The sequence below is a fragment of the Cydia pomonella genome, chromosome 2, assembly GCF_033807575.1.
Source record: "Cydia pomonella isolate Wapato2018A chromosome 2, ilCydPomo1, whole genome shotgun sequence".
Taxonomy (NCBI): Eukaryota; Metazoa; Arthropoda; class Insecta; order Lepidoptera; family Tortricidae; genus Cydia; species Cydia pomonella.
The window spans coordinates 21138846-21159005 of record NC_084704.1 but is presented as its reverse complement, the minus strand read 5'-3'; the positions used below and the strand labels follow the sequence as shown (position 1 = coordinate 21159005).

At 36.2% G+C, this 20160-nt stretch overlaps 1 protein-coding gene and 1 long non-coding RNA gene across 4 annotated transcripts in view; one reads left to right on the top strand and one right to left on the bottom strand.

The window, feature by feature from the left end:
- LOC133534628 (ATP-binding cassette sub-family G member 1-like) overlaps positions 1-20160 on the bottom strand; it is a 202273-nt gene that overhangs the window by 174901 nt on the left and 7212 nt on the right. The window lies entirely within an intron of this gene.
- Positions 6608-18953, top strand: LOC133534645 (uncharacterized). The gene is made up of 2 exons (XR_009802069.1): positions 6608-10008; positions 11178-18953. It is a non-coding gene; the product is annotated as an uncharacterized LOC133534645 (long non-coding RNA).

The window sequence follows — 20160 nt, the reverse complement described above, 5'->3', positions numbered from 1 at the left end:
GCTGATTCCGATGACACTTTTGTCACTTTGATCATCAATCAATAAAACACAGTTAAAGATGTACCGTGTCAAAAAAAGCCTGTTAAAACTTTCAGTACCCCTAGTGTAAATTTATTCGACAGCGGAACTTGACGTACGCGTTTGCGTTAACTCTCATTTTGTATGGGATTTTGAATTTCCAAAACGTCCCGCTTGGCGCGCTGTTTCTAAATCCCATACAAAATGAGACTTAACGCAAACGCCTCCGTCACGTTTCGCTATCGAATAAATTGACACTAGGGGTGCAGAATTCTACTCGATTCGGTTTTAACACTAAACTATTAATATCAAAATCATTAGATAATACAAAAGGTGAAAATAACAAGCGTTGGCTAATAGAAGTTTTAGCCCACTTATGTTTTACTCGAACACAAATCACTGTGAAACGATTTAGAGACATTTAAACTAGTGGCTATCGGCCCGATTCGAACTTTAAGATACCTACGTCTTTATATGGATTGGATATTTCAGTGTCAAAAGTGACGTTTTTGTTTGAAGAAACGTCACTTTTGACACTGAACACTGCTTTTGATCTTTAGGAAATTTTTGATTTATTTTAAAGTTCTAATCGGGCCGTATGTGAGCTGTAGACCTCTTCGTCACAGTGAACTCACTATGTTCTTAAGCGCCATATACACTATTGGCGCTTAAGTCCTTTTTGCCAATTTCCGCTTTAAACAATTTAAAAATTGGACCGACAAAAATTATATTTAATCATTGAATCTGGTCACAAAATTTCACGAGAATCGGTTAAGAATTGCGACCTGTAGAGAAGAATAACCGGGCATACGAAATCATTTTTGCCCAAGCTGAAACGGACACCTTCGCTAACGCTCGGTCAATAAAAAAAAATTGCTCTCCTCAAATGTTTTAAAAATAAAACTTGATTTTACAGCTTTCATGCTCGGGTCTATTGTCCCGAACACGAAACATTACAAAATTCTAACTGGTAACCAGTTTTCAGCATTTTTTAAGCGTGTTGGTTCCATCAACCGTTTGTATTGGTTTAAGCGCCATCGATAAACGTGTAAAAAAAACTCAGACTGGACCAAATTGTGTTTTATTAGAATTGGAAATTAGATCTTATCAAGTGCGGGTAGTGTGTTTTTTGAAAATACCTCAGGAGTATGACTACGAGTATAAATTCGTTATTATTGTATGATTTAAAAGTATAATTGAATGTAATAAACATACAATTATTCTAAAATTTTACTTGTTGTACTATATATCTGTATAACTTTTCTTGTATTTTGGAATCATTTGTCCATTGATCGTAATTTATTTCTGCTTATTTTATGTTCCTTTTTTACCTGTTACCAGCCGTGATTCTCCACACTTCTCCTTCACGTCTCGTCTCATCGAAATATCAGCAGTGGATACCACCAGCAACATGCTGAGATGCGGCCATTTCGTGGCACTTTATTCTATCTACGTTTTAAGGTTCCGTATTAAAACAAGGAAACATCATAGTTTCGCCATCTCCGTCTGTCTGTTCGTCTGGGGTTTTGCTCCGTTATTGTTAGTTTTAGAAAACTGCAATTTGGCGTGTATACATAAATCAATGTTGAATAAAATTGCAGAATAAGAATTACAATAAAAACAATTTTTAGGGTAGGTACCTGCGCTACATTTTTGTTCGCATTAACCCTATGATGTGGGGTCTCGTTGGAAAGGCCTTGAAAGGAAAATGAATAGGGGTCTTCAAAAACGAATTTTTGATAAAGATAAAATATTCGGAAATATTCGCTCTGAAAGAAAAATAAATTGTATCCCCTCCTCTACATTTGGTCCAAAAAATATGAAAAAAAATCTTTCAAGTAAGACTTCGTAAATACTTTAAATGAAAACTATACCAAACATTATCGATTGAGCCATTATTGAGTTTTTGCAAAAAGGTTTCCCTTCTTAGTAAAAGTGCTGCAAAGCTACTTCCTTTTGGTTGTTACCGCTATACCTACACAGAATACCGCTTATAGACCCTGTTTAAGGCTATTGTGACGGGTGATGGTGATGGTGTGGTGGTGAACCCTACACTGAGTATGGTCCGACATGCCTTTGCCCGGTTTTTTTCTTATATGTAGATTGTCTCGTTTGTGTTTACGAATAAAATATTTCTATTTCTATTTTCAAGTATATCTTACATTTCACCGCAAAAAGTTTTATGTGCCACACGAGATCAAAGTTATATTGTGTTACACTCAAGCTTTAAATTAGAAATTTGTCTTGTGCGGGTCTCAAAATTGACGCTCGAAGAAATCTCGTACTTTGTTCTCTTGTTGTACAAATAACTAATGATAGACATGGCCCTTTTCAGCCTTCATTAATCAATATACCAGTATTGTAGTCTATTAAAAAGATATTAATATTCATGTTTAACTGTATTCAGATTTTCTCCTCGCTACGTATAAATAACAAAGCCGTTATTATTCATTATTTACTTAAATTTACATTATGATTTTGACTTCCTATCTCACCTAGTGGGAAGTGACTAACTATGGAGCCGATGGTGCCGGGTTCGAATCCTGGTAAGGGCATTTATTTATGTGATGAGCGCGGATATTTGTTACTGAGTCATAGGTGTTTTTTATGTATTTAACTATCTATTTATATTTATTTATTATACAGAGGCATACCTATACAACATATATCGCTGTCTTTTTACCTACGACACAAGTCTTGTTAACTGCGGGCCTTAGTCAATTTGTGTAGTAACTAGGGAAAAATGACGTCACGCTATTACATAGAGTAGGATTCCAATTAGTATTTTCGTAATAATGATCATTCGTTCACTTCTTTAGTTAACTGATATAGATACCTATTTGACAATCAGTGCAGAAATGTCAAACTGACTTTCATCTTATTGTCACTCGACTAAATAGTAGATTGTTAGTTTATTAAATAACAGATATTTTCTGATTTTTAACAGTGTATTTTACGAAACAATTTTGACGAAAGCGCTGGTGGCCTAGCGGTAAGAGCGTGCGACTTGCAATCCGGAGGTCGCGGGTTCAAACCCTGGCTCGTACCAATGAGTTTTTCGGAACTTACGTACGTCATATATCATTTGATATTTACCAGTCGCTTTTCGGTGAAGGAAAACATCGTGAGGAAACCGGACTAATCCCAACATGGCCTAGTTTACCCCTCTGGGTTGGAAGGTCAGATGGCAGTCGCTTTCGTAAAAACTAGTGCCTACGCCAAATCTTGGGATTAGTTGTCAAGCGGACCCGGACAACGCGAGGAAGAAGAAGAAGAAGGATTTGACGAAACAATTATTTTTACGCGTCAATAGGTTAGTTATCAAAATTTGTAGTGTTTAAAAAAAAAACTGCCTGTATGTGAAATTATGTCATTTTCACGTCAACGTCAATAAGTTTTTATAATGGGTTTATATGTATTTTGTATTGTTTTGCATGTGATTTTATATTTAACATTTATATTCATATTATAAGACACCTAAACTAAGACCTACACTGAATAAAGGAGATAATAATGTCTTATAATATTTATTTATGAAACATAACGTATTAATGTACGTAAAGATAGAGGAAAATTACTAAAATATTCTCTTAAGTTAATTGCACTGTTCAACTTTATAATAATAACAGCCTTAAAGACTTTAGATAGAACTTTGTGAGGCGCGACTGCTATAGAAAACAAATTTAGGCGGATAAAAACAAATAAATGAGTTCAAGTTCGAATTCCATCATGGTCACAATATTTTGTTTTGTTTTATGAACACCATTTTCCTGTTTTTTTATTATCCATCGCTTTCCCAAAAATATGACGCACACGCAAACATATTTGGTATAAAGCTAGCATTAGAAGCATTTTGTAGCTATTCATTCATTCACGACATTTTCAATTGATAATTTAAAGTCACAATATAACTTAAGATATAACGGTATAAAAAATATTTTCATAAATATGTATACAAATAAAATAATAATTTGAGGCACCATCGGGATTTAAACCCTTGAATGCTACAGTCACTATTTATTCAAAACATATGCTGTGAACATCACTAATTTTGTCAAGCAAATTGATTGTGACAGCGCCCGCGTTAAGCAACAGTAATGCAGCTGCAGTTGCATTGCAATACGAACGTCATCTTAAAAGTAAGGTTAGTTTTTTATACTATGTCGGTGGTAAACAAGCATATGGCCCCCTGATGGTAAGCAGTCTCCGTAGCCTATACAGGGCGTCCCAAGACTATGGGACATCTAGGGAAAGTACCTTAAACATAAGACATAGGATATTTTGCTAAAAGGAGAATTTATTTTATTTTCAAAACTGAGTAATTATTATTATTATCTCCTTTATTTATTTCTTTTCTCAGGCTAGGATTTTTACAATGTGTATATACAATTAAAATACAAAAACACTTACAAAACAATACAAAAGATATAAACACATTATAAAAAACCTAACCTAGGGTGCCGCCAGCAGCGGGGCAGGGCCCAGGCTGCCGGTGGTCAGGGCCGCAGAGAAAGGAACCGCCGGACTATCCGCGTCGTGTCCAAGATCACCGCCTTCTGTATCTGACCCTTGATCCGACCACCTAGCGAGAGTCTCTCAAGGTGTTGGTCAAGACTCACGCTATGATACCGTTCGCTGAAACGACTATCGGGACAATGATCGTCGAATCAACATCCCACACGGCGGTTATCTCGTAAGCCAAGTCTAGGTACTTACTGGACTTGTCCTTCTCGGCTTTCACGAGATTCTCATCATGGGGGATGGTGATGTCGACGAGCACGGCCCGGCGTTGCGATCGATCTATTATCACGATGTCAGGCTTGTTGGCTACAATAGTCCTGTCAGTCATAATAGATCGATCCCAATAGAGCGTGGCACGACCATTTTCGAGAACTGGCGCAGGTGAGTACTTGTAGTACGATACTTCGCGGTCCACAAGGCTGTATAGAAGAGCAAGATGCTGGTGAATAATCCTGGCTACGAGATTATGTCTATGCAAGTACTCGCCGTTAGCAAGATGAGAACAACCGGAAATTATATGCCTGTGCCCGACAGAATGTCAACCGTACCGTCCTTCAGGATATATTTCCGATAGTTGTTCGTCATCATCACTTCGTCCGCAATTGCACAGGCAAAACCCTCGGTGTCCCCGAATCGTAACCAGTTCACCGACGCGAGCAGGTCCACGTCGGGTCCCATGAGGGCCTTGTAGAACCGCCCGTGAAGCACCTTACTCTCCCATGCCGCCTTGCGATCCGCAGTACTTAGTACCACAGGTTTGCGCCGTCGTGAAGACGACCAGGAGCAACACCGGTGTGAGCGGCTCAGGGGTGTCGAGAGGTGTACGCCGCTTTCTACCCAGTGGCTGATAACAGCCACTGTGCCAACTCGCGTCTTATGCAAGTTTTCCTTCCACCCCTGGAGCATTTAGCTCTAACGACTCCTCTCTGGACGGCCAATGAAGGCAAGCCAGAGCTGAGAGTCCTGCGGATCCCCTTGGGGTCCACTCCGACCGACGAAGACACGTCGGAGACGGAGACCCTGACCGACTATCGGGAGTACACGGGTCCGTGGGGTCGTTACTCCCCAACAGCTCGCCACAAGCTGCCCTGCGGATCATATATTATTATTATTAAATCCTTTATTTCAGGCAAAACCCATAGAAGTGTTAGTATTACACAACATAACTTACAAGACTATTGTTAGTACATACAGAGATCACAAACACAGACATAACCGGATGTGCATAAAATAATAAAATGTCAATAACTTATCTCTACAGTAATTTAAATTTTCCATTAAACAATATAACATAACAATTCACAATTAAGATATTACAATTAAAAGCATTAAATTAAATTTTGAAAATTATAAAATGTATAGAATTAAAATTAAATTTCGTCAAATAATAATAATAATTAAAACATGTCACCAATCAAAATTTAAAAAAGTAGTGTGAAGGCTGATCCATCTTTTTAACATGGGTGAGTCCCACCTGTCGGCAAACACCTTCAGAAGCGTACTAGGGCTCCCCCGCATCCTTTCCCACAATGCGGCGCAGCGCTTCCTCATGATCGCATGAAAACCATCAACCCCCGCCTCCGTAAACATGCCAGAAGCGCTGCACCTCCGATGAAGCCCCAGCAATGTTCTAAACGCGTTATTATATTGCACACGAAGTGCGCTGTACGTCCTCTGCGCATAATTGACCCAGAGATTGCAGGTGTAAAAGTACTGGCAGTATGCCCGAAAGAGCGTTAGCTTTACTTCTCTAGTACATTTTGCAAATCTCCGAGCCAACATATTGCAGCGGACGGACAGCGCCCTTCTCTCCCTATCTATATCCATGTTATCAGAGAGGTCTTCAGTGCCCCAGATACTTAAAATGCTTAACTCGGCTTAAATGAGTGTCACATGGAGCAATTGGTGGCACAACCTCGTACGTCTTAGCACCGGCCTTGAAGATTAGGAATTCACTCTTCTTAGCATTATATCTGAGCCCATGGTCCACTGCATACCTCTCACAAACACCGAGCAAATTTTGCAATGCGCCGAGAGATGGCGTGAGCAGCACCATGTCGTCTGCATAGCTGATATTGTTAATATAAACTCCATCTACCGAACACCCGACGTTGACTTTGACGACGTTGACGACGTTGATAATACTTCATCCAAAGATTTAAAAAAATAAGTTGATTTGTCTGGAAATCGAACCGACTCAAATGTAAAAAAAAACCATCCTGTATTTTTATGATGCCAATCGAAAGAATGCTTAAAAAATAAGTTATCTCAGAAATAATTATGATATCGCAAAAGAAATGAATAGAGTAAAATTTTTGATTAAAATTTCAAGATTCGGTATAATTCCCAGAAAAAGTAAGCAAATTTCAATTTTTTTTAGAAATTCTTTGAATGCATTATTACTTACTTTTAAAATTAAATAAAGTCTTCTTTCAGCAAAATATCCTATCTACGATATTTAAGGTACTTTCCATTGATATCCCATAGTCTTGGGACGCCCTGTATACTCCTGCAACCTGCAACTCCGTCGTTGAGCTCCGGCAACCTTACTCACCGGCAGGAACACAACACTATGAATAGGGTCTAGTGTTATTTGGCTGCGGTTTTCTGTAGGTGGAGGTACTTCCCCAGTTGAACTCTGCTCTAGATCTGGAATGACATCCTCTGTGCTTAGCCCTACCACACAAAGCGAGAGGCATTCACAGTGCCCATACCTATCTTTTGGACATAGTTTAAGGACATCCGGGTATGTCCTAATAGAGTAGAATAGAATTGATGTTTTAAGATCTGAATTCATAATATATGAAAGATAACGCACGTTAGGGTATAAGAAATGCCACAAAATAACAAAGTTTCTGATGTAAATAGTATAGCCAAGATTTTTTTTCCCAAAAAATCTTATTTTCTTAGGAATTAAGTAATGGTTTCTAATTCAACGATTTAGGTAGTTACTCCTATGGACCCAATAATTCTTACATCCTGTATTTATGTAGACTATTCAAGTGAAAGTCACACTTAACTTAGGAATTTATGAAATGTCACGCGATGGACTGTTTCGCGTTTTTATGTAATCTCTATATTATTATTAGATTGTATTATATGACAGCGATAGCGTTTTTAAGTTAAATGGACTCCGGTAATGATAATAGTCGGCATAATTCGAACAATACTTATAAGATGTGACAAAGATATGATATCGATCTTTCAGTGTCAAATGGGACCGTTTTTGTTTGAAAAAAGTTTCATCTTATAAGCATTGTTTGAATTGAGCCGAGTATCAGTTCTGTGAAGCTTTGAGAATATTAAAAAGTAATAAAATAAGGCAAAATGGAAATATCTTACAAATCACAAACACAAAGTTCTCACGTTCGTCGCATTCTCGCCAGAATGCTAGAATATCGTTTCCCTGCACTGGTAGTGCAACTGCCAAATTGCATATCGATATGAAATTGGGACTCACGTAGAACTTTGATTTCTGGAAGTGCTTAGTTATAATTAATAAAGAAATACTTTAAAGACTAGGAGGCGTCATCCTAGAAGCACTAGAGAAAGTTTAATCTGGTGGGTATTTTGTAACAATATTGTTGATTTTTTTATTAGCAATTATTTCAGAAGACACTTATTGCAACAGGAACACTTATTGCAACCTTAATGTTAGGTATTCTTGAAAAAAAAAAACACTTTTAATTAGGTACAGTCCGCATCAAAAGTAGCGGATGAAACAACGTGCCAAAAGTATCTGATATTTCGTGTGACTTTTCCAAATGTAAATGTGTGTGTGTATGTAAATAATTTAAAAAAAATCGCGTTCAAGAATATATCTTTTACAGTCTTAGTTGTTCTATATTAAAGACTCGACTTTTTGTTAAGCTGTTACAGAATGGTAGATACTTATGAAGCGTTATTTGATCCGCTACTTTTGATGCTGACTGTACTTGTAGTGGAATACAACTTATTAATTTTAACTTCTAAACTAAATAGCTGCTCACAAAATACATACGAATGATGGACGGATGGACGGATGCATGAACGTTTGATATTGATGTAGTGGCCAGATCACTTCATGATATGGCTGACTTTATCATTATGTGCTCAGCTCAGTCAGCTCCCTTACTCTGTTCTACAGGGTTGCGTAATGCATAGCAACCATAATGTGTTACGTTGTTATTATTTTTAAAATATCTTTTTATAATATGTATTCTAGTGTTAAGGTATTGATCTATGGGTCACTAGTTGCATGAAATAAAGATTTTCATTAAATGATCGACTCTAATAACTGGCCACGACATAAATATGAAATTACTCTTAGAGCGAAATAAGCGCAATCCCCCAAAATATATGGGAGAGAGGGTAGGCTGTATATTAAAATTACACTCCATGTCAACCGCAATTAGTTTTTTTTTAATTATTTCTTTAATATCCGTGTTTATCTAAAAATGTGGGCATTGGGATTTATTATGCATTTCCTAAGAGTTGTAGTAGCAAATCCGATAGGTCCGGTCCTCTCATAATAATTATGATTAAGTATTTTGTTTGCTGGTTTAGTTGCTATTACATTGATTGTAACGAAACACACAATTTTAGTTTAGTTTATTTTAAGATTTTTAAGCAGGTCATACACAGATTTTGTGTGAGTTATTTTGATACACTCGAAAACTACTTCAGTAGTTTTGGGTGATGTAACAAACACGGGGTCCGAGAAGTATATTTAATTCTTCGTTTCAAAGCTGCGTCTAGCGTATTACTCGGCAGGCGCGCCCGAGTTTTATTAATTTCATATCTAACAATGACCGCTCACAGTTTGTTTCAGTTTTGCTAGATTTTCATTTCTCAGCCTTTGTGCTGGAGCGGTAGGCGCGTCAAACCGATACGATTCAACGGTAGTGGTAATTAATATTAAAATGTTTTGGGAGTTGTTAAGCAAATCTGGACAGAGATACATTTTTGAAAGGCTATTATTGAAATACTCGTAATGGTATTTGATTTATTCGTTTCATCTGCCTCTCTCAAAATTGTAAAACTTGTATGAATTCCTTGTTAGCTACGTATGTTTTATATGTATATATAGAAAAAACTTTATATCTATTATCGTTTATTATGTAATTTGAATAATTTTAATCCAAAATCACCGATCCTATAAAAATTATAAACTTTTCCTTACTTCAATTACATTTAGCTTACATTGTACAACATGATTTTAGAAGTAAATATTATCAGAACCCCTCAGGGGCCGAAACCTTAACCGGGGTTTTTCATAGGGTTATTTTAGAAGTGGTTATAAAAACCCCAACCATATCGGTAACCTTCTGATAAGGTTAATTTTCGATTCGGTGACCGTATCAGATCGAGTTAACTCGTATTACCGGTAACCGAAATAAAAATCCAGTGTATTCAGTTAACTCATAATAGGGTTTTGGACCAGTTCAAATGATTGTAATCTTTACACACGCTTAAATTCAATTTATTATTGTATAACCGTAGTTGGCATGGGATGTCTCTGATGCATCGACTTCAAACAAGTTTTTTTGCCGGTAACGTTGTTGTTGTCAATTCAAACAATATTGCACTTTGAGTCCTTAGGCTATAATTGAAAATATTATTGAGCGATTATAGTATTGTTTGGAGCGCAGCCGCAACGCGGTCGTTCCTTTATGTATCTTTATACCTGTGTGTTCCTAATTCCTATTGTTTTTGTTAATTTCGGAGCAATTCTAGTTTAGACTTTTTAGGGGTTGCAAATAAATATTCTACCCTAATTTTTAAATAGCTATATATAAATGCACGTGTCCTGACTGACTCATCAACGCAGAGCCGAAACTACAAATGCTAAAAAGTTGAAATTTACACACTAGATTGCATTTATAAAGTGTACAAGAGCTAAGAAGCCATTTTGAGATATTCAACCCCTAAGGGGGTTAAAAAGGGGATGAAAATTTGTATGGGGATCAAGTTTTATTTTAAGCTAGGAATTCGAAACTTTGTAAAAAGATATATCAATAAAATACAAGAAAACTGATTTCAGCGTTTTTGAAAATTCATCCTTTAAGGTGGTGAAAAAGGGGTTGAAAGATTGTATGGAGACTAAATATTTTTTTGAATGCGGGATTTGAAACTTTGTACGTAGGCATATTATTAAAATACAAGAAAAGTGATTTCAGTGTTTTTAAAAATTCATCCCCTAAAAGGGTTAAAAAGGGGTTGAAAGTCTGAATCCATTACCAATGCTTTGAAACTTCTTATAAAGGCATAATAGCCGATGACAAATCAAAGTTATTTCTACGTTTTTGAAAATTCAACCCCTAAGGGGGTTACAAAAGGGGATGAAAGTTTGTATGGGATTCAAGTTTTATTTTGAGTTAGGAACTTAAAACTTTGTAAAAAGGTATTTTATAAAAAATAGAAGAAAACTTATTTCAGAGTTTATGAAAATTCATCCCCTAAGGTTGTGAAAAATGGGGTTGAAAGATTGTATGGAGATCAAATATTTTTTTGAGTGCGGGATTTGAAACGTTGTACGTAGGCATATTATTAAAACACAAGAAATTTAATTTCAGCGTTTTTAAAATTTTATCCCCTAAAACGGTTAAAAAGTGGTTGAAAGTTTGAAACCATTACCAATGTTTGAAACTTCTATAAAGGCATAATAGCCGATTACAAATCAAAGTTATTTCAACGTTTTTAAAAATTCAACCCCTAAGGGGGGTAAAAAGGGGATGAAGGTTTGTATGGGGTTCAAGTTTTATTTTGAGCTAGGAACTTGAAACTTCGTAAAAAGGTATTTTACTAAAATACAAGAAAACTAATTTCAGCGTTTTTGAAAACTCATACCTCAAGGCGGTGAAAAAAGGGTTGTAAGTTTGCATCGGGAACGAAAATTTTTGTAAATAGTAATCTTAAAATGTTGTAAAAAGACACAATAATAGGCAACAAGAAAAGTGATTTCAGCGTTTTTAGAAATTAATTCCCCAGGGGAGTAAAAGCGTTCATTGAAAGTTTACATTAATCCCCTAAATTGGTGAAAAAAAGTTTGCTCATATCCATCTGATCTGAATATCAAACATTTATTGGCACAACTAAATGTTTTTCTTATGTACAGCTAAGCCAACATTTTGAAGTCTAAATGAGCTTTCTGTGATCCCGCTTTCCGCCTGTCCGTTAACCTAAACATTCTTCGCTCTAAACTGAGCTTACGTAAATAACTAACTAAATATTCGCGAATCAGACTAATTTAAATTAAATTGAACAAACATTCTGGCGAACTTTGAAGTTGAGTTCCTAGAATATACGAGAAATACAACAGACACATAATAGTACATTACGATACAAGTGCGAAAAATAGGAAATTCGAAACGAGTGGCGATAAATTAAAACACGACCGAAGGGAGTGTTTTAAATCGACACGAGTTGCGAATTACCTATTCGCACATGTATCGTACAACGTTTTACAGTACATATGGCCCTTTAAATGTTCGACACAGTAACATAATATGCTACTTCTCGCACTAGTGCTATAAAGTAGCCCCATATGTACTGTAAAAGTTATTCTGAAAATTCACGTACAAATTTATTATTAGGTTTGTTTAATATGCGATTTCAAGTTGTATGATTAGTCGAGTTAATTCGTGTTAGCGTTCCTAAATTTATTAAAATAAATGAGTACCTGTAAAATGTATATTAAAGAACAAAGCGAGAAAAAAAAAATAGTTAGCTTTTTAGTACTGCAAATAAGTTACGAGACTAGTTACCAGTTATTATGCCAGTTTATGTTTAGTAGTTATTCCAAGTAATACAAATGGAATCAGTACAGTGAAGTTAAATAAAACCTCATTACGTTCACCCTTGATTTGCCTAGTTTGAGAGCAGCCTGTGCTGAGGTTAATTAGCTAAAGCGGGCAGCCTGTGAGTTGGAACAGGTTTGAATAGCGTAACATTATACCTTTTTGGATACTCAATAATATTCGATCGAAATAAGGTGTGGTGTAAATAATAAGCGGCCTAGTGCGAGTCGGACTCGCGTTCCAAGGGTTCCGTATATCACACGATTTTTAAATAGTGGCTCTGCAAACAGTAAACCTCACTATTATTTATTTACTATAGACTTAATATATTTTAACAAAAAATCGACTACAATAAAATTCCGGGCCACATATTAGGCGTCACCCCTATAGTCATATTAGGTACCTACCTATACTACGAGGCATCGGATCACGCGCAGTGCCCCCTTTAACAAGCCCCGTTTATATGAGGACGCCTTTGGTGCCCAGAAATTTACGTCGGCTTCCCCCGCCTCGCTTCTTTGAGTATGATAACGCCGTAGGCGCCCGACACTGGCCGCGCAGCGCACCTCATACGGCTTATCAGTCCGAGGGTCAAGGGCTCTTCAAGCATACTGAAGCGCACGCACCACGTCAAATATACGTCAGGCTTTACCCGAATTTTTCGTGTAAGTGTATTTTCACTATCTAGCAGGCTAGCGCCTTCCGAAATAATTACAGCAAAAACTTTTTCTTTCTCAGTAGAGAAAATCCACGATTAAAAGCCGCTTTAATTGCGGTTTGTATCAGTTTATTAATACATTTACAGGTCATTTTTGGATTGATTTAATATCAAGAATTTATATACATGGTTATTGACTTCGCCTATAAAAGAATATTCTCCAATATGCTTGGAACTGTTCACCTTATTGTAGCAAAAATAATTCTCTTCTCTACGAAGCTCTTCTTACGGTCAAACTCAAATTTAAAAAATGGAAACCATTATTTATGTGTTTTATCGGACGGGAAGTTATTACTGTAGATATTGTTTTTTCCTTTTTTTAAACACTAACTAACTCACTCAAAAACGCAAACAGGCATTAATATAGCCGCGGGCTGCGTCTTCAGGACCCGGTCAGTATCATTTCAAGCTATAGGATAGCGTCAGATAGATAAACGACCTTACATATCTCGTTCTTACAAGACAGCCGTTTATGATCGTACGAATACTCCTTAATAAAATCAAATACTATAACTTATCTATTTTTTAAGGACCTCATGCGTGCATACACACAGCTTATATTGCACAATTATATTGACTGAACGAATATTGACTGGTACTGAATGGCAGAATAAGTTGTGCCTTTAACTTTTTTTAAATAATTAAATAATGAAATTGTTTTTGACGTTTGTGATGTGAAGGTTCGGTTTGAGTGCTGGTTAATGCTTAAATTATGATTATTTTACCTGATTTCCTCGCATGTTTGGAGAATAGCACTATATATGTATCGGCAGGAATAGCAATTCATGGATTTGTCTTCTTTGTCGGATGACGCGACGTGGAGTATACAGGGTGTAACAAAAATAGCAGGGATCCGTTTAAGGGCATATTCAGTATCGTGTTCTGATTAGGAAAAAGTAGATGATTTTTTTTCGACGCAAATAGTTTTGGCCTTTGTATGGATGATTGGCCGACTTGAACGACCTGCCCTATAGAAAAAAAAATCACGTCAAATAAATTTTTCCTGTACTTTTTTCTGATCTTCTGATCAAATAAACTCTTAAACGGATTCCCACTATTTTCGTTATACCTTGTGGAATAAGTTAGCAAGCCCCACATAGCCAACATATTTTTTATGATATAGGTGGCAAACGAGCAGATGAATCGCCTGACGATAAGCGATTACCGTTGCCCATAGACACCCGTAATACAAGAGGAGTTGTAAGTGTACTTTCGGCTTTTAAGATGGAAGTACGCTCTTTTCTTGAAGGTTTGAAGGTCGTATCGGTCCGGAAATACCGCAGGCATGCATAGTTTAGCTGTGCAAGGCAGGAATTTTTTGGAGAAACGCACAGTTTAGGACTACTAACCGTCCACGTGGTGAAGATGGAAATGTTGTCGCGTAGGGCGATGGCACAGTATTTCCCGTGATACATTAGATAGAAAATATAAAGCGAGGCTACATCTCTACGCAGCGCCAAGTAGTCAAACCGATCGGTAATGCGCTGCCAGTCGACAATTCGAGTCGCTCTCCGTTGGGTGTGGTCCAGAGGGAGAAGCTGGTACTGAGGTGCACGTGCCCATAGATGAGGACAGTATTCCTTCCGTGGGCGAACTTGTGCCTTATAAACCTGTAGGCGGTGGCCGGTAAGAAATACTGTCTCGACCTGTTGAGCAACCCGAACTTTTTTGAGACCCTTGAAATGGCCACGGAACTGGTTTTTCACACACATAAAATAAATATATATATACTCGTAGTACAACATAATAAAATCAGCTCTTGCCCTTACAGTTTAATGAAGTGACTTCTTGACTATACAAAGTTATTAACAAAGTGCGGTGCTTGTAGAATATCACCACGGAACGCTTTAGTTTGCGACTAGAATAAGAACAATGTAGATTGTTTTAACTAAATTGGTGTTAAAATACCTATCCCATGAAATACATACTTAGCAATAGAAAACTTAACTCGACCGGTCAGAGAACGTCAGGTGCACTGAAAGCCGCTGTCGGCGACGTTTTCCGGCGTTTAGGTGATTCGTGCCATTGTCGTTTCACCTGAACTGAATAGGTATCTAAAATTTGTTAAAACGTCCGCGCTGTGAGTTGCAACTGGCGTTTCAATGTTTGTTTTGTCACTGTAGCTTGTACACAAAATATGGTTTATTGATATAATTAGAGATTTTGCCAAGTAAGTACATAAAAATAGGTACACTGAGCTCTATAGAATGTAGTATTTCATTACGTTATCGTTTGTAGGGGTCAAATGAATGAGAATGTTTAATGCATCGTATTCATCAGTTAAAAAATAACACTTATGTTTAATCTATGAACGGGTTTGTTATTGATAATAAGAGTACGTTGTATTATAGTTTTAACAGTATGTTTAGGTTGCGCCTAGCCAAATATACCTAACAGACCTATCTACTACTCATCTTTAACTTCAGTTTGGTTTTTGTGACGCAAATGACGCAAAAAATTGTGACCCCAGTGGCCTATTTGAAACGGTAGAATGGTGACAATATACATTTTAAAACGTTAACAAAAGTTAGCTGTCACTGTCGACTTGACGTGCTGCTTGTTAATATCCTCAGGCAATAAATATTTGATTGGCATTTCATTTAAACATTAACGTTTGCTACAAGGTTGTTAATATCTCAATTCTTTAGTAAGTAAACAGGATTATATCCATTTAGAGGCGTTGTTTTTTAATATACAAGTTATCTATTTGAAAACTTAAACATTATAATGGACCATTTGCGTCAAAAGTGTTCAGGGAAACGAGCGTCTTAACTGTGTATAGTATAATAAAAATAAGGCTTTACAGTCTATTTACTTTATAATGCCCACAGGAAAGATTCATAATCTAAACACATACTAAAAAGTATTTGAGATTATTTAACTTTTTTACTTATACATCTACAACGCTAATTAAATGATGAATTGATGACTAATATTAATTGTTGAGGATAAAAGGATAGGCAATTTGCGCCATTTGTATGGAACGTAGGATTCTCGCCGTCGGTAGTCGAACTACTCAAAACTGGTTTTCGACCTCTAATCTAACGTCACGAAACTGGTAACGTAAGTATATTAAATTTAGTTTAATGGTATTCGGTGTTAAGATAACGTTACGGGTTACTGCACATTAAACAATACGTAGGCATAGGTACTATTCCTAGCCCTAGTAATCTTCTCACACATGTACGTAAATAATTAAAAGTTTAAATATAGGGCTTAAATACGAAAATCAAAAAGTGTTGCAAATTGCACATGGTGTGGCGAAAAATATACTTAAACGGGCATGTTGTGGGAATTTTTTTTTTTTGTAATATTAAGATCAATATTTATTTTACATTTATCTCTTTTATCTCAGAACTGCTGAGCGAGCCTACATTTTATTTAAAAACACAGATTATGTTTCTTTACTTATAAGTTAATCTAACGATTAGAGGAAAACATTAAGAAGGTCAAGCATCACTCGATCTAACGAAAGAAGTAAAAAAAATGTGTGACCGTTCGTGACCCTTGGGGCGCCGTTCTGCCTCGGGGCAATTTGGGTATTTGGCTGTTTTTTAATTATTCTTTTCTTGCTATGGTGAATAATGTGTCAAGTTACAGTAGCATAATAAAAGTCCGCTCCTCCGTTTTCTATAGTCCGCCAAATTATGAACTTTATCACGAATAATTTTGTCGTATCTATGTGCTATTTTCATTAAAAGTAACAGAAGCCTAAATCACATAGGTACGAGTAAGTACTAAAAAATATGAAAATTAGATATTTACTTTTTCTCCATTTTGTCTAAAATCGTTAAAATATGTTTTGTTATTAAGCTGCATTTTACAATATGCACTTAAGGGGTAAGGGGTAAAATTAAATCCTGATAGTTTTTAATGTCGAGATCATGTCGTAGGGTGTACTAGAAACCAAGCAACATTAGTAGCAACTGACTGATCCAGCGGTCTCTGCGGTTGCGCTGGGTCATGACAAATTCGTGAACGCGCGCCCATCCTACGGAGAATCATTCTCAGAACCACCAACATTTGTAATAGTTGTACCGAATGCTAATGCTGAGCTGAAATGGTGTTTTTTTTTTTAAATATTATTGTCATGTGGCTGCAATGCAATGCTAATGTACTTAATGTACCAAATTGATTCTTATTCCTGCTTCTCAGGGTTTCCTTTATTAATACAAGAATGCCCCGTTACAACACCCCGTTCTACTTAATGATGAAAAGGCACGAGTGTCTGCGGTTTTTCAACTCCACTTCAAATGGAGGTAACAATTTACGTTTTAGAAAGATTGCTAAAAAAGTCGTTAGCGGTAATGGTGTCACCAGTTTAATGTGTTTTTGAAACGAAAATCATTAACGAGACGGAAATTAGAAATTTATGAATCCTCATTCGTTATGGAATTGCGTCGTTTTGGTACATAATTACTAAAGAAGAATCATTCTATTGAATAAATGTTGTGAAATGTTAGCATTCCTGACGAACTCCTAGCATCATGTACTCTTTAGGAGAGCATATAATTCTCGTATAATTAAGGTAGTTGAATCTACTGCTAATATATGCATTAGTAGCTGTTTATATCAAACATATCGACCTTTGCCTTGGCAACTATCGTTAGCATGTCTGATGTGCCCTTGCTGGTGGGAAATCATTAGTTGGTTTAACAAAGTATGTTTATTTAGTTATGCTTTTTAATTACCACTTAAATTTATAGCATCAAGATTAGAAGCTACAATAAACTTTAAGAACACGTCTTTATATGATTTCATATATTTCGCGGGACTAATATAATTATGTTTAAAGGGTATACTCTGTCATGGTGTCATGGTGTCGCATATATGTTTCGCAAAATAGTACTCGTATTTTACTAGTCTAGAATTTTAGTCATTTGTCTAATACATGATCCTAATTTTATGTAAGTATAGGTGAAAATAATGTATCCTTCCATTATGACTGTGCACAAAATAACTACGTGCTTTGGATAACCGCTAGGGCCCATGTTGAAAACTCAAACAGTCGAGCTAAGGGTGTTGGATGGGCAAACTTTATTCATTAGTTATGTGTGGCCCACTAAAACTAAAGTTGTTCCCATTCAATGACACTCGAAACCCGATGGGCTTCTCTAAGGCCATGTTTTCATTTAATTTATTTTTTTTGTCTGCAGAGGAAAACCACTTGCCATAATAATACTATTTGTTCAGTGCTACCTGGGTCAAAATTATTTTCGTCGTCTTGTTTTTTGTCGCCAAAAAATGTGACGGAGTGTAGCTTTTTGTATGACATAAAATTTTGTTATTAATTCTTATCATGTTAAATGTAATCTACAGCTAAAAGATATGCAATAGCAGTCGTCTTTTTTATTTAATTGATAAAATACAGAAATACTAGCGTGACATTATGTTTCAAAACAAGACCATGAAAAAAAATTCGACCCACCTGCTGAAAATATGCTACAGTACGATTTAAACAACCAAGTCCGACCAAAATCATATTTTTTCTCTTTTTAGTTCATTTGTTATGTAGTCGTATGTCATGTTTGATAAGATTATTGTGCTTAAATTCCATTAAAGCACTATTTGGTACCTTGTTTAATGGGAAAACCGGCGCGCGGCAGGGAGATGGGACAGTGCATTAATTAGGCACTGGACCTCCCAACATCTTAGTTTAGGTACTAACATAGTAATTTAAGTATAATTGTAACTAACAAAATATGGATTGTGTCGTCCGAAATAAATGTTTTTTTTTTTATAGCCGACTCTACCCTATATACCGGTTGTTTATTTAGTCACCTGCGATAATTTACGGGCTGAATATAAAGGTTATACTGAGCAACTTTTACTATGGGACCAACCCTGAAATTTCGAAAAAGATTTGGCTGTTTCATATATTTTGGCTGTGTGACCTTGACTTTTCTATGGGAGAGTAATTTTTTTCGCGATTTTCGTATTTCGTCCCATACTAAAAGTTGCTCAGTATAACCTATATATTCAGCTCGTAAATTATTGCAGGTGACTAAATAAACATACTGTATATGTAATTATGTATATTAATAACACCGGTTTTTACCTATATATTTCGTTTTTAAATTACTTGAGTACTTCCACAGATCGTTTTATTTCCTAATAATAACAATTAGTTTTCATTTGATGACCGGTCTGGCATAGGGAGTGACCCTGCCTATGAATGCAAATCTTGAATCCCGGTACGGGGTATTTATTTGTGGGCTGAACTTGAACATAGATATTTTTTTCCTGAGTCAGGGTGTTTTCTATGTATATAAGTATGTATTTATCTGCATCGGTATGAATGTCGTCGCCTAGTACCCGTACAAGCTTTGCTTAGTTTGGGGCTAGGTTGATCTGTGTAAGATGTCCCCTAATATTTTTTTTATTAATAATATGAAATCAGTACCCCTAGTGTAAATTTGATCGACATCATAACGTGACGAACGCGTTTGCGTTAAGTCTCATTTTGTATAGGATTTTGAGTTTCCAAAACGTCCCGCTTGGCGCGCTCTTTCTAAATCCAATACAAAATGAGACTAAACGCAAACGCGTACGTCACGTTTCGAAATCGAATTTATTTACACTAGGGGTACAGATCGTATTTCTGTATTTTATTAATGCTATAAGGTATATGTTGCAGATTTTGAATAACCTTTCTCGTTTTTCGTTTCCAGTGTAGCCCTCAAACCGCGTAGTGGCCGCCCCGCAAACAGCGAAGCGCTCTGCGGCTGTCAGCCTCGTTATTCGAAGCTCACTTGACACTTGTACTAACGGACTTTTATGACGAGTGTGCTTTATGGTAGGCACTTTCGTCAAAGTGAGAATGAATTTTTGAGCGTGTTAGAATATTTTTATGAAATGTATTTTTTCATGTCATTTTTAAGTATTTTTATTTGAAGAGTTTTCTCGCTGGGCTATTATTTACCGTTATAGGGAAACATTAAATTTTATCATTTTTTACATAGATATTACCTAGACTAGTTTAGTTTTCCTTATGTTTTTTTTTTGTTTGAAGGTAAAATATGCCGAGTTATTAAAATGCATATCTATGTTTTGTACCATTGACTAAAGAGTATGTACGAGTATCTGTATTGTTATGGTTATTTCAGTTAATATTAAATCCAGTTC